Raw genomic sequence first — 12,573 nt, 5'->3', positions numbered from 1 at the left:
CAGGCTCTTGGTCCTGTCTCGGTGTTCTTCTCCAGGCCCCTGGCAGATTTTTCCTCTTTTGTTGAGAGTGGCAGCGAGTATCTGGGGTGCTTCTGGAAAGAAAGGTGAAGCGCTCCTTTTGCCCAGTGCAGTCTGGGGACTTGGTTTGGGGGCTTGGCTGTCGGTGAGTATTATGGTAAATTACAGCCTGGCAATAGCGGTTAAGTGCAAACCTAGGTCTTTAATCCACTTGGCTTTCTGCTGTTAAAAGTTGGATTTTAAGACAGAAATCGTCATTGATTTTTCTTCCCCTGGTGATGCTTGGATTCACAAGCAGTATTTATGGAAAGCTCCCATGAATTTCAGAGCTTTGTTTTGTATGTCTACGCTGTATTTAGCTTGTATAAAATCTCTTTGCTTTTTCTTTTGCACCACATTGCGTTTTCTGTTGCTTCCCTGTTGCTTTTTATCAACCGAGACCCTACTGGCATGGTGTGTGTGTCTCCTGTGTGTTATCCCTCATCCCCACGTGCTCCTGAGGGGATTGTGCCTTACTCTGCTGGGGGCTTCCCCCTTCTCCTCAATTCGAGTGAATCAGCCTCATGTTTCTGAACTGGTGTATTAGGACTGGCTTTCCAAAAAAAAAAAAAAAAAAAAAGAAAACCCAAAGAAAAAAAAATAGTATTATTGGTGCCAGCTGTATCTTTCATGCTATTTTGTGTATGTTTCTGAAGTAAACAAGCCTGGTACTGAAGGTTGTAGCTATATAGTACAATGGTTAAAGAAAGAGGGGAAGATTTTTAGTTGAACCTTTTGGTATTTCGGAGTTCATCCTGGCATTTAATTGAGCAAACAAATGTGTTTTTAATGAAGAGTTCAAAAATATATTAGTCTTGTGGTTCAGCTGGGAGGCAAAAGCTGTGGTTTTATTCATACTTAAAAGCTGTAAGCTCTGCTGCATTTTAATGATGCCATTTGGGCTGCCGTGACCAGGGCTTTGCTTGTGAAAATTTACATTAGAGGTGTTCAGCGGGGACATTAAGGCATGAAACCCTGTAATGAAACTTCTTGTAAGAAAAAATTAGGTTTGAGAAACGGATCCGAATGCTCCCTTTAGCTTCACCTCTCCCCCCGACCCCGTCCCCAGCCTGTGCTGGGGGCGATGCTGCCGGCCCTCCTCAGCTGCTGCTGCGGGGTTTTGCCGCTGAGCCTGGGTGGGATTTTGAGGCGGCTCCCTCAGGTCCCCACCTGCTTTTGCTCATTTTTGGGGTCTAGAGGCCAGATTCCCCTCAGTGGAGGCCGAGGGTTGCGCCTGAGGCGGCCGGGCTGGCAGCCATGGCCCCCGCTGACAGGGCTGGCGGCAAGGCCCCGGCCTGCGGCCATCACCGTGCGGCCACCTCAGCTCCAGCTGCTTCGCCTGCCCGGCGTGCCTAGAGCCAGGGACTGCCAAGGAGATGGGGAAAGGGAACCGAGGTGGCTGAAAAATAAATAAAAAAAATAAATAAAAACCTCACGCACAAGCACACAAACCCCAAACCTCAAGTCAAAAGCAAACGAGCGTAGCTGAAACTTCAAACTGCTGTCAGTCACAATAGAGGCGCTGTGATATATTGTGTGTGGGCTTTGTTTTGTTGTGTTGTTTTTTTTTTTTCCCCCTCCCAGCTTATACGGCGATGTTTCCCTTTGATGGCGCAGGCGAAGTTGAGCAAGGCTGGCTGTGGAGAGGCCGCCTGCTGCTCCTCGCTGGCTGCGGGGCGCTGGGACCCCGGCCCTCTGCCGCGGGAGGGTGGGGAAGCAGAAGTGTGGTGCTGACACGCGGGCCAGAGGCTGCCTTATTTCAGCAAGGCATTGCCATTCCCACCCTCCAGCCCCTTCTTCTTGTTCTTTTTCTGCTGGCAGTACGCGTAGTTATCGGTTCCTCGTTTTTAGCTGGAGTTTCTGCTCTCTAATACTGCGCTTCCCAGCTCCCAGCTGACATCCCCAGGAGCATTGTCACAAATCTGCTGGGTGTAACGAGTTTAATGTTTTTGTCATGTCCATTACAATAGGCCACAGAACGTACATGTGCATCGCCCCACAAGAGGGGAATGCGGGCAGCTGGTAGAGGACAAAATGCCTTCCCTTCCCATAGCTAATACTGCTCAAGGCGAGTTACTTGATTAAAAAGAGCAAGTAAGCAGAGCCCCTGCCAGGGAGGCTGAGCTGCCCAGGATCGTCACGGAGAGGCCAGAGGAACGTGGTGAGGAATTCAGGCAGGAGCTACACAGGCCTATCTCTCCAGGCTTATTTTTTTTTAATTTGTGTGAATTTATAAGCATACTCACTTCATCCAAGACCCTCTAGAAGAAAGCAAACATCTGTGTGTTGGAAGAAGGCCCCCCAGATCAGCCAAATAACCTTGCAGTTACCTGAATGTTTCATTTCATACCCCTGAAACAGAATAGAGGATACTCTAGTTTTTGTGTTGCTATTGGTAAAGGCAATTCCTGATTGTGCTAAGAGAATGGCAAAGTGGACTTTTAAGATCGTGTTTATGAATTTACTTTTCGCTGTAGCACTTTGTGTTTTCATATTGTAGGATGTGTACATACAGTTGATGTGTTCTTCTATATACACACTGAGTGAGAATCAGGGAATTTAAGGCTTTGATTTATGTTATGTTAGTACTTTTTTTTTTTTTTAATTGCAGTAAAAACATAACATACCCTTCACTTACTTGCCAAAAATGAAATTGTAGCTCAAACATGCGATGCCTGATGTCACTCCTACTCCCTAAATAGCACTCCTTTCATTTTTTAGGAGCTTGTGATGTCATCAGCTGAAGCGAAAACATCTACCTCGTGACCTGGCATGTAAGTGAAGGAGGAACTGATATTTAAAAAACAAAAAATGTGTGTGTTGGTGTTTACAATGTGTAAATTGAGCCTATATACCTTCAGCATTCAGATACCACCTTTTAAATGAAAGCTTTGTGGATTTTAAAGGAATATAAAGTCTTTTAAAAGAGAGGAAGTCATAAAAGAAGCTGTTAACAATGAGATTCCAGCTTGCAGAAGTCCTTGTAATAATTTCAGTTAAAATCTGTTGTGATGTACCCTGTAATACTTGGAAGTTGGTAGGCTTACGGCGAAAAAAAAAGCGTGTGGAGTGACATGTGCTGACTCTACTGCTTTTTATTCTGTGCTTTTTTTTTTTTTTTCTGGGTATGAATTTTGATAGTTTTGGTGAATACACATTGTGTATGCTGTGATACCCTTCCTAAAAGCAGAAAGTCCAGTTATGTGGAAGATTTAGGCTCTTTTACGTGTTTGGATACTTTACAGCAGACTTCCCGCAGTTTCGTGGCACCTCTTTTTTTTTTTTCTTTCCCCTTAAATAAGCAAAAATATTTCTATCCTCTGCATGGGCTTTTTCAGAGACTTTTTTTTTTTTTTTTTGTCTGCCCACTCTCTGCTTTTCTTTTATGTGGCTGAAAGGATTAAAGTGCAGTCACTGCTTTGAGGGCTGATGTCAGCAGCGAGCTGGGTATTCCTAATTAGTGCCAACACCTGTACCTCATTATGAAGCCTTGTTCAAGCTGCCCAGTGAACCGAGGTAGCTGGTCTCTGTTGCATGTCTCTAATGTGATTATAAACCCCTCTTCTGATGCAAGTTTTATTACTTATCCTACTTTTGGACTGATGTGGAAAGTGAAGCTAAGCTGAGCCATTTGGCTGGCTATCAAAGATTATAAGGAGGGGCAAAGAAAGATGATGCAGTTGTCTCAGTTTCAAGACTTTTAGTTCAAAGCTTGCTTCTGCTTTGACTGTTTAAAAAAAAGAAAAAAGTGTTTTCTAGTTTTCGGAGGTCAGAGACCAGATCTACAGATTCCAGGTGGGCTCTGAACATGTGAGTGTGGCTGCTGTTGTGCATAACCCACTGACTTGCTGCAGATAGAGCTTTGGCCTTGACTACTCTTGTACCATCCCTTTGTCTTCAAGGGGTGAGGAGCTAGCAATTCTTCTACACACAAAAGCAAACTCCTTCTCTCCTCCCACCTGATTCCGTATTGTTAGCAGGGCTAAAATGTAATGTGTTTTGCCCTTGCAGTTGAAAATCGTGTTCAATGTGATGTTGAACAGATTTAACTAATTAAATTAATGACTCAGATGAGATCACTATTATCCTTTATTAAACAAATAAATCTTTAAATTTGGCTACTTTTTTTCTGACTAGTTCAGATTTTCAGTTAGATTTTTAAGAGGTTATCTTACAGAATTCAAACACAGGACAACAAAATTCTGGCTGTGGCTTTGGGTTACTTCCCTCAGAGTGAGGAGAGAGGCATAACAGCTTTGGATGTGTATCTGGGAAAGGTTTGAGTTGATAAACCTGTAGGAACTCACAGAACACCGTGCTAGTTATCCAGACTTGGAAACGTGGAAGGAAATTGAAGTGTAGTGGGTTCTTAAACTTCAGACGTGGGATTGGAAATGTTGTTAGTGAAGGGATCACATCTCTGTAGAGTAAAAGCTGGGGGGTGGGGGAGAAGAGGAATAATTAACAGACTTCTGTGTGCATCTCCTTCAGCTTAGAGTTGACCCAGCCATTTTTAACTCCTTGCAGCACATCCTTTTTATTGTTCTCTTAACTGCGCAAGCTTCACTGCACAACCTGGAAAATGGAGTAAAGGCTTGTTGCAACTACGTGTGTCCGTAGGTATTTCTGTCAGGTACTCATGACTTTCAGAATAGAAATAAATAGGTGCATCTCTGTTACTGCGTGGCAGATACTAAAAACGATAAGAAATACCAGAGTAACAGATTTCAAAGCAGCTGTTTTCCTAAAACATTCTTTGATAGCTATATGGAAGTTGTGCAGGTTTCACGAGTGAATTTAACAATTCCTGATGGTGATTTTAAAGCTGAAGTGTTGAACGTATACAAGGCAGAACCTCCGGAGGCAATAAGGTAAGGCAGAGACTGTTCTTTGCATGGGTCTGGGATGCACAACAGTTTATATAGCTACACACATACGTACTTCTGTGTGTGTGTGTGTGTGCATGCATATATATCCATGCACGTATACACATAAGTTTTGTGTTATTCCAGGATGCTATTTGCTTTTCCTTCCATTCTTTTGTGTTCTCCAAAAGAAAGTCCTGGATGGATAGTATGCTAAGGTGCATATAGACTCTATTTGTATAAAATGTTTATTAAATCTGCCTTAAAAACGAACACTGACATACTCGATGTGACCCAAACTTTTACTTAATCATTTTGACCAAAGTAGCTCTCTTCAGCGAGCAGTGGTTAACACACTCAGCTAGGGCAGCAGCTATCAGAATCGTATTGTAGTGCTGTTTGTAGTCAGAATTTTATTGGACAAATACACTCATTTCAGTATTTACCATGGTCCTATAGACCACTTATCTCACCTCTAGTCCAGAGAGATCAGGTTGGGAACCAATCCATTTAATGCTAAAAACAAATAATAATCCAGCTCACAGAAGTGATTCATTAGGGATTTAGACCAGTTACTATACCTGATAATGGTCAACATTCCCTTCAAGGGAAGGAAACCATTGTAAAGCTCTAGAGCATGCTTTGTTTCTTGTAAATTTTTGACTTTGGGATTGTGGGGATGGCAGGTTGATGCTGACACATTGCGTTTTATAGCCCTTGTCATCCCTTTTGCCTAATTCTCTTCAGTCTGTTTACTCCTCAACCCCTGCAGCATCCCATAGCAATTGTGTAAAAATTACTTTTTTTGCTTTTAATGACTTCTGTTTTAAGTTTGTCTCGTAACTGTGTGCCCTCGGCCTTTGGGGCCATGAGGAGCAGTCATCTCCTCATCCTGCTTGCTGTTCTTTACTGCTTGTGGCAGCTTTTTCCTGCTCTGCACCCTCTTTTCTCAGCCTGGCAGCCTCACTCCTCCATCCCTTTTCCTACAGCCATGGCACGCTCCCCGTGCAGCTGGAGCTTTGTGTTCTGCAAATACTTTTTCTCCAGCGGTGCCAAAGGGAGGGAGGAGACACTCCCTAGCTCTTAGGAAAAATGAGTGATCTATTAGTGTTGCTCATCCACAAAGGCTTTTCCATCTGGCTCTGTGGGTGCAGCAGTTGAAACCAGACAGCAAGAGGAAGGGCAGGAAGGAGAACCCAGGCAGTTACAGGCCTGTCAGTCTGACCCAGGTGCCAGGGGAGGTTACGGAGCAGATTATCCCGAGTGCCGTCACGTGGCAGATGAAGGACAGTCGGGTGATCAGGAACAGCCAGCGTGGGTTTGTGAAGGGCAGGTCCTGCCTGACTAACCTCACCTCCTTCTAGGACAAGGTGACCTGCTTAGCAGGTGAGGGAAAGGCTGCGAATGTTGTTTACCTGGATTTTAGTAAAGTAAGCAAGCGGTTTGGTGCTTTCCTACGGGATTCTGGAGAAATTGGCTGCTCGGGGCTTAGCCAGGTGCATTGTTCACTAGGTGAAGAATTGGCTGGATGTCTGGGCTCACAGGGTCATGAAGCACGGAGCTCAGTCCGGTTGATGGCCTGTCACCAGTGGCATTCCCTGGGCTGGATCTGTGGTCTGTGTCCAACTCCATGGCATTCAGCAAGGCTCAGCCCCGGGTCCTGCACCTGGGGCACAACAACCCCAAGCAGCGCTACAGGCTGGGGGCAGAGTGGCTGGAAAGCTGCCTGGCAGAGAAGGACCTGGGAGTGATGGTCGGCACCTGGCTGAACGTGAGCCAGCAGTGTGCTCAGGTGGCCAAGAAGGCCACCAGCATCCTGTTCTGCATCAGAAACGGCGTGGCCAGCATGGCAAGGGGGGCGGCTGTCCCACTCCTGGCACTGCTGAGGCTGCATCCTGAGCGCTGTGTTCAGTTTGGGGCCTCTCCCTACCAGGAGGTGTGCAGCAGCTACAGCGTGTCCTGGGCTCTCACCTGTGAATAAAGATGTGGCAGCACATCTCCCTGCTGTCATCTCCCACTTGAGATTTATATGGGTGATTTATATGAGCCTAGAAGGTTAATCATGTTTCCATAAATCTGTTTAAATCTGACTGAAACGTTTTTGGTGCCTTGCGTATTACAGCTTGGAGCACATAACGTTACATTAGTTGTCTGGCCATTAAAAGTAATTTGAGTTTAGCGGATATTAAGACAAAGTTTGTTGTCTTTATAAACATTTTTTACACCAAAAAGTGTGCTAACAACTCCTTTAAGTTTTTGTTTTCATGTTTTGACATAGAGAACTAATAACTGCACATAAACGTGTCATAAAGTGAAATAGTAGAAAATATAGTAGGATTCCAGCTCTTTGGTTGAATACTGAAATATTCCAAATATTTTGAGTGCTGTCTGTGACAGGACATTCTCTGTAATTGTATCTAATGATCCCCTCGGTGCCGTTTTTTATTAGGAAAACTTAAGCATCCAGATTGTTTATTTTGAACTTGTAAATGAAAACCATTTCTTGTCAGATGAGGAAAGAAATGGTCAAATTAATGTTTCCTAATAGGAAAATGTGTCGTTGCTTTCTCTCATCCTTTGAATAGGATATAAAGGCACATCTTTATGTTTTCTGCCTTCTTCGCAATCCATTAGGTTTTGTTAGCGATGCAAAACTTTGCAGCAAAGCAGTTAGCCTCTTTAAAGCATTATAGCAAGAAATAAACGAGTCAAAACAGATAAAATATTTAATGCAGGTTACTGTCAGTGCTTTTATCGCTTGAGATTTAGAAAAACAAAACAAGAGCGGCGAAACCTACTTTAATTTTTTATTAGCAAGTACAAAAAAATTACTGGATTATTTTAAGAATCTTGCAGCGTGTGAGAATTGTTGTCTATGATGTCGATGGAAAAAACAGGTTTTTCTTAATCCCAAATAGTGCATATATTTCTGCATTCTTTGCTGATAGCACCCAGTCCCCTACCTGTGTTTCCTACCTTGAGGCTGTGCCCTAAATTTTTGGCCCCTGGCAGCACTGGGTGGGGGGGAGGTGAGGAGCCTTCCCTGGAGCAGCAAAAAATGCACCACTTCTTTCTTTAATTTTGCAAACAGGTTTTAACTCAAATTCAATACACTATTTTGGAGGAAATCACCTTTTTTGCCCAAGTCCCAGCTGATGTTTTAGGGAAAACAGTAGTTCTGCTGTTTCGCAAGTCGGTGCACAAGTGGTACTGTGTGCAGCAGGGGCTGGAGCCGAGGGGAGTGCAGCCACGTGCACGTTCATGTACTTGCTTGAATTTTCATCCATCTGACGCTGTCTGTTCCTTGGAACGGGTTCTGCTCAGATCCGTGTCGTCTTCAGGGTGTTCGTGCTAAAGGTGTGAGTGCTCAATGGGCAGGAATATGTCAGTGCCTGCCCAGCCCATCTGGCTGGCTGTGTGCAGGCCGACGCACGCGGCTTTCTTCAGAGGGATGAAAATCAGGCTGTGCTTTCCTTCCCGTGTGTGAAGAAAGCAGAGAAGAGAGCAGGATTTGATTTCTCCCCGCCTCTTGGGGAGCTCCTGCACGGGTGGTCTCGGGGCTGCGTGCCTTGCTAGCAACACATCTGTCCGGGGATGGTTTCAGCTCTTTGCTGGCCGTGTGGCAGGAGGTGATGCCACCACTCGCCCTCCATCTGTACTCACACAGCTCGGTGACCATCAGGGCTAGAGGCACGTTACTAAGCTGTGTAATTCTCAGGTTAGAGAGAAACAAAGAAGCAGCGTTACTTCTTTCCTGAGCTGCCTTCCCTCTGAATTGTTTAACCTTTCAAACCTTCTCATTGCGGCAAATAATTGCCAGCCCAACTTCTGAGTAGGTGCTTTTTTTTTTTCTTCCAGTTTATATAGCCTTTTTTGTGAGATTGGATAGGATATTAAAAAATAATAATAAAAAACCCAAACACGAGTGATCTCTCTTCCTCTAGTTATTTGAAAGGTTGTATTAACTCTACTCATATTTCGTAATTTCCTTGGCAGTTGACTATGAAATTTGACCTATTTAAATGGTTTTACTGTACTACATTTCCTGGAGACCTTTCAAGATAATTTGCTTCCTAATCTAAATTTAACAGTTACATAAACCACATTTTGGAGGCTTGAAGACTTCTACCTACTGCCTCTGCATTTTTTTTTGTGCGTAGACGAGCAATATTAAGTCCACAAGTTGAGTCTGAGAGTTGCATGTAGCTTGTCATTTGTTGTACGTACACAGACGCTGTTTTTCTTTTTAACAAGACAGAGAAAGCAGGTTGTTTTTCATCCCACTTGAAAGTTTCCTTAGAAGCGCGGCCAGTTCCGTTTTGCTCGGTCTATTTTAAAATGCAAAGAAATAAAATCTCACCGCTCTCGTGTGTGTTCGTGTTGCAGCTCATTGAATTTCTCGGTTTCCTCTTCCTTCCGTACGGCTCTCCACAGGTACTGAACCTCTCGCCTATGTGCTGAACCCTTCAGTTTGACAGAGTGAAGCCAGGAAGGAAGCACTGTTATTCCCTGGAGGTTCTGTGTATTTCAGAAATCCCGTATGGATTGAAGGATTCATTTTGTGTGCTTGCCTCTGGTGTCTCTCGCGTAACGTGCCGTGTGAGTTTGGGCTCAGTGATACCTCATCCTTCTTCCTGCTGCCTCTGTTACTGCTGCGCGATGCCGAGAGATGTGTCAGGACAAGAGGATAAACTCGATGCTTTATTTGGTGAATAAATGCAGTTTGCTCTGATGCAAACTGAAAAGGGAGCAGGGTTTGCTGCTGGTGTTTCTGCAGGTACTTGGGGCGCTGAAATTGTAACTGTCGGCCATTTACATCTACTGCTTGACTGATTTCCTTGAGAGCTGTGCAGTAACCAGCTTTTTCAGAAAGGGGAAGTGCCGTTAGTCAGTGCCATGCTGATTTTCCTCTCCACCTGAGAGAGTGGCGGCAGAAGCGAGCAGCTGTGTCTTGGGAAATACTGGGGTTCATGTTGTGAGGTGACGCCAGGGAGGAGGGTGTCTTCAGCTTTGCTAATTCCTCTTGTCTGGAGTCGTGGCCCTTCTACGTAGCTGTTGGGGATGGGTTAGGGATGCATGTCCAGCCCTGACTGCACAAGGGAGAAGAGGCTCGGCCGCTGTGGAGCACGGTGCAAGTCCAGGAACCATCCTGGAAACTGGATTAAAAACAATTCCAGAAAATGTTCCGCTGCAGTAGTTGCCCAGAGAGTCGAGCGCCTCTTTGCTTGCTGTGTGGTGGTTTCTCAACGTCACTCTTGTGTTTTAGTTTTCATTCAAAAGATCCCTGACGGTGAGCATCTTTGGAATTTGTATTTGTTGTCGTAGAAGTGATCCATCATCTGTTAGTCCTTCTGTTGATATATATAAAAAAAAGAAAAAAGAAAAAAAAGCTTTATATCTAGGCATGTTATCTTCCCATTTTTAGTGCTTGTTTCTAAGGTGATCTATGCTTGGCCATAAGGCTTGAGCACATTTGGAGTCCGTCGCCAAAGCACCCCTACTTCCTTCCAGGGTAGTGAGAGTTATTACTTGGTGGCTGAGAAATGAGGTGTATGGTTGGGATGGGATTTTTTGGAGCCACTTACCTCCTTTGTGCTACACAATTTAATTTCTCAGTTGCTTTACACTCGTGTTTCTTAGCTTGTGCCTGGGAACTACTGGAAGTAAATTCTCAAGATCCAGACCAAAAGTTCCACAGGCAAACGTGCAAAATGCCAGAGAGAAGATAAAGCGATCTGGAGAGAGGCTGATGGCTTTTGCTGCTCACCGTACGGGATTTCCATCCTGTTCTTAATGACAGCTCATCTCTTCTCATCTCTTTCTTCTTTATAGCAGCATCTACTTGAGGCAGTCTTCTAAATTATTTTTGAACTATTCTGTGAAAAAAGGTATCTCTTATACATTATGAAAAAAATTTAAAATGATTTTTCATTTTGTGTGTAAAGATATTTTTTGTTCTGTCTTTGGCGTGCCATTCATTGTAACCGGTGTTCTGCGGTTGGGAAAGGGCACTGGCACCCTGCTGAGCTTACTGCTTACCTTCACATTTGATCCTTTCCCAGTGATTCACTCTTTCCTTCATTCACTCCTGAGGCACGTGGTCGGGGCGCGGTGACGGAGGCTGTCCCGTGAGCAGCAGAGGCGAGGCACGAGGATGCTGAGTCCTGCTCCCAGCGGGGACCTACAGAGAGCACGGAGCACGTGGATCCTCTTCATAACCCATCCTCCTGGGAGCAGCTCCCGTGATGTGCTGTAGCTCTGTTTGTTTGCAGTTACTGGGGTTAATGTTGCCCCAAAAATAATCAGGCTGGATCACGGTGTTCCTGCTGCGCGGGGCTCTTACCCCGGGTGACTGCTTGTGCTGCCTCTCTCTGCTCTGGCGGAGGTGTAAATCTCCTGCCTGAGCTGCTACAAATCCACTGCCCAAGTACAACTTCCCCAGACATGTTTCCCTCGCTGTGGAGTGGTTGGCAGAGGTGTGCTTCCTATTCTCAGGTTGGTTTTGTTGCTTGTTTCTGCCCCTGAAGCAGCCACCTCCTCCCTCTGCTCTCCTCCCTGGGGTGCCCAGGCGTTCCCGGCCACGTCTCGGCCCCGTGTCTAACCCCGCTTTCACTGGGCGCCGCCTGTCTTTAAGACGGAGTGAAGAGGTTTTATTGCTGCGTGTGTTTATGTAGACTATAAAAGATGAGAGTCTCCTGCCATAAGCTTTCAGCACCTTTTAACAGCTGTTCAAAAATTCATCCGCACGTAAGAACGGAGTGGTCGCGTTTCTTGCTAAGCAGTGGCAATGGGGAGTGCTGCTGTGCACACCTACCTGCGTCCTCTCGGCACGTCCCAAGGTCCCGTAACGTGCCCGAAGGTCTGGCAACCAGGCTGTTCAGAGCTGGAGGCTGCTGGCAGAGAAGGAGATGGCATGGGCAATGCCATTTGAGCTGCTCCTGCCTGGAGCCTTTAAACTGCTGGAGCTGGCAAGACAGAAGTGGCTGTCTTCATCCCTCATTACCTAGAGCTTAATTTCAAGCCTGGTGCCACCAAAGCACATCCAAAGAACAGCTCCTCTGGGCCACGTCAGGCAGCGTTTGCCCAGGAGAGCTTTGCAGTCTCTTAGCTGAACGGTGAGCGGTGGAAGCGAAACCCCGCAGCGCTGTGGGTCCTCTTTTTAACCCAGCTCTTCCTGTGTGCTGTGGCTGCCTTGCTTCCCCAGCCTGCTTGGGCGCTGAGAAGGGGAATTAACGTGAATTAAGCTGTTTCCTGGTGGGACTCTGTAGGTGATTTAAGGCTATTAAAGTGCTGCACGTGCCGCCTTGCGATGCCCCATCCCGTTAACCGTGGACCCCCCGGTTAAATACCTGACTCGGAGGTGCTGTGCATAGACCCAGCTGACAAATGCATGCATCGTTTCCCTCTTCGGCTTCCAGCAGCGTGGGCAATGGCTTTCTATAAAAGATAGATCAAAGGATAGTTTTAAACTTTGATTACTGTATCTAAATGCGCCGATCAAACTCATGCTCTTAAGCATAAAGGCTGCTGAAAATTTCCACTAAATTAAACAATTCTGCTGCAAACAGTTGGGTCGCAATCTCTTCAAAGCCTTTGGATAGGCTTTTCTTATCCGGAAATCCTGTTTATCCCCTGGTCTTTGGATAATCTC

At 45.4% G+C, this 12,573-nt stretch overlaps 1 protein-coding gene across 4 annotated transcripts in view; it reads left to right on the top strand.

The window, feature by feature from the left end:
* The window catches only part of JADE3 (jade family PHD finger 3), a 54,755-nt gene that overhangs the window by 11,733 nt on the left and 30,449 nt on the right, over positions 1-12,573 (top strand). For 2 of the 4 annotated variants that reach the window (XM_027446947.3, XM_072030398.1), the window contains exon 2: positions 2,779-2,831. The exons of 1 other annotated variant lie outside the window; for it this stretch is intronic. The gene's annotated coding sequence lies outside the window, so the exon portion shown is untranslated. Of the gene's footprint in view, positions 1-2,778; positions 2,832-11,015; positions 11,418-12,573 lie in introns of all 4 variants that reach the window. One more of the 4 variants, XM_072030407.1, reaches the window with a different exon arrangement.

Source organism: Anas platyrhynchos, chromosome 1 (genome assembly GCF_047663525.1).
Source record: "Anas platyrhynchos isolate ZD024472 breed Pekin duck chromosome 1, IASCAAS_PekinDuck_T2T, whole genome shotgun sequence".
NCBI classification, from domain to species: Eukaryota; Metazoa; Chordata; class Aves; order Anseriformes; family Anatidae; genus Anas; species Anas platyrhynchos.
The sequence above is the reverse complement of the archived record's forward strand: the minus strand, read 5'-3'. Positions and strand labels throughout refer to the sequence as shown.